Source organism: Phyllostomus discolor, chromosome 1, assembly GCF_004126475.2.
Source record: "Phyllostomus discolor isolate MPI-MPIP mPhyDis1 chromosome 1, mPhyDis1.pri.v3, whole genome shotgun sequence".
Lineage (NCBI taxonomy): Eukaryota > Metazoa > Chordata > Mammalia > Chiroptera > Phyllostomidae > Phyllostomus > Phyllostomus discolor.
The window spans coordinates 20,939,213-20,941,726 of NC_040903.2; the positions used below are offsets into that span (position 1 = coordinate 20,939,213).

The window sequence follows — 2,514 nt, forward strand, 5'->3', positions numbered from 1 at the left end:
TATTTATAATTTTTTGAGGAAGCTTCTTGTTGTTATCCATATTGACTGAATAAACTTCCACTTCTACTAACAGTGCATGAGGATTCCCTTTTCTACATATCCTTGCCAACACTTGTTATTTGTTAACATTTGGATAACAGCTACTCTAAGAGGTGTGAGGTTAGAGGGCATTAGCTACTGAAATAAGTCCGACAGATTAAAAACTCAACAGTAAAAAACAGAAACAGACTCATAGATACAGAGAACAAACTGATGGTTGCCAGAGGGGAGGAATATGGGAATAGGTGAAAAAAAGTGAAGGGAAATAACAGGTATGAACTTCCAGTGATAAAAATAAATACACCAGGGGGGTGTAGTGTACAGTACAGGGATTGTAGTCTATAATACCATAACTGGGGGGTGTAGTGTACTGTACAGGGACAATTGTCCATAATAGCATAACGACTTTGCATGGTGACTGATGGTTACTATACTTACTATGGTGATGACGTCATAAGTTATATAAATGGTGAATCACTTTGCTGTTCATCTGAAACAAATGAAATATGCCAACTATGCTTTAATACTTTTTTAAAGTTAGTTTATGAATAATTTAAAAAAATAAAAAAAATCAATAATGGTAAGCAAATTTACTAGAAAATTTAATAAGAATTTAAATGTATAGCCATGGCCACCGATGTTTCTGCCGTCAGCCCTGGGGATCCCATGTCCCCGGATGAATTGCCTCCAAAAGGTAATGCCAAGAGGACTGAGGAGCTGGAAGAAGGAGACCACGAGGAGCCAGATGAGACCCTGGTGAAGAGATTCTGGGGTCTGCTGGAGATGTTTCCATAAAGGATCCGGTCCACGGCAGGAGCTACTTTTGATCTCTCCCTCTTTGTGGCTCAAAAAATGTACAGGTCTTCCAGGGCCTCTTGTGGAATGGGACAACTTCCTTCATGATCCTGTTTTGTCCTGTTGTCTCTGAGGCTGCGAAATTGCAGGTGGAGCAACAGCAACAACAACAGCAGTGGCAGATACTTCTAGGGCCTACACAGGACAGTCAGGGGGATTGCTGGGGGCTCTACTTTCACTTCCTGGAAAGATCTAGATGGTTACTGCTATATTGGACCTGTCTTGGTAGGAAAAGTTTGAAAATTCGATAGTGTTTGAACTACTTTTTTTTAAACTTGAGCACACTGACCTATCTAAGCCTGGTTGGAAGAATTTCCCCCATGTTGTCTCATAGAGACATTCTTTACTTGCAACTGTGCCCTCCAATCTATCCTGAATTACTACTTCTGTCCTCACTCTGATACCAGAGCACAGCAATGCAGGTGGTTACTCCAGCTCTGGCCATCCCATGTCTCCTCAGTAGCTCACTGTGGGGGCCATTAGAAAGGATGTACCCCTGCGCATAGACGACTGTGTTGTTTTGATGTGCACACTGTATGAAATACAACATGCATTACAGCTGCTGTGTAAAGGCAGCCACTGTGAACTTCTGTGTATGTTGGAAAAGCGGGAGGGCTGGCAGCAGCTTAAACCACAGGATGGGCACTGTGGAGGGCAAAGCAGGAGCTTCCTCCCTCTGCACATTTGGCTGTTAGACCTGTGTGTGCCGTCTAACACAATAGAAAAAGTCAGTGCTCAAAAAAAAAGAATTTAAATGTACTAAACATACATTATACTTCACAATTCCTTGTCTTTGAAAACATACATGCCTGAAATTGGCCATATCCTTGGAATGCAGTTCACTACTAATCACCTCTTAGCCCGACCCCTACCCAGTCATCTTGTAAATGCTGATCACAGGTTTCCAATACAGCTCTGATGTGCTTTGGCCTATCATTACTTAGGGTTCTTCTTGCATTGACACTATCAAAATAAAATGTTACTTAAAGCTTTAATGCCTTAACATTTAAATAAAGATGGAATGGCCAACTTCTTACTCCATTATTGCAAAAAATATTTTATTTCAGATATTTCAAAACAAATTTTCATTACCATTCCTATTATTTTTTACTCCTACATCATCTATTTATTTCCAATCACTTTTGTACACACACCAACATACAGCATTTGTCCACTTATAAACAGTATCAAGTACATTTTGGTCATCATAAAAGATATTTGTCACAAATCATTTTGACACAGTAGAATAATCCAGACTAATTTTGTAAATAGTATGACGTTTTTCCTATTGATTAAGTAGGTAAATATATATATGTGTTATTTGCTAATGACTTTAACTTACTTTTTAAATTCTATTGTTTATGCTACAGCACTTGTTCCAACTTTTTTCCCTTTCCCCACCTCCACCAAGACACACCCTCTCTGCTCCCTCAGTTGATCCCCTCATGGTTGCCTGTGTCCACAGGTTGTGCATAAATGTTCTTTGGTAACTCCCTTTATGATGTTTATGATGTTTCATTTCACCACTCCTCCTCTTTTCTGGCAGCTGCCACTCTATGTGTCTAAACTTCTGTTACTATTTTATTCATTATTTTATTGTGTTCATTAGTTTCCACATAT

The 2,514-nt window shown here is 39.3% G+C and overlaps 1 pseudogene; it reads left to right on the forward strand.

Annotated features, from left to right (window-relative positions):
• The first annotated feature begins 666 nt into the window (after positions 1 to 666).
• LOC114491416 lies at positions 667 to 1,343 on the forward strand (annotated as a pseudogene).
• Positions 1,344 to 2,514: the final 1,171 nt, after the last annotated feature.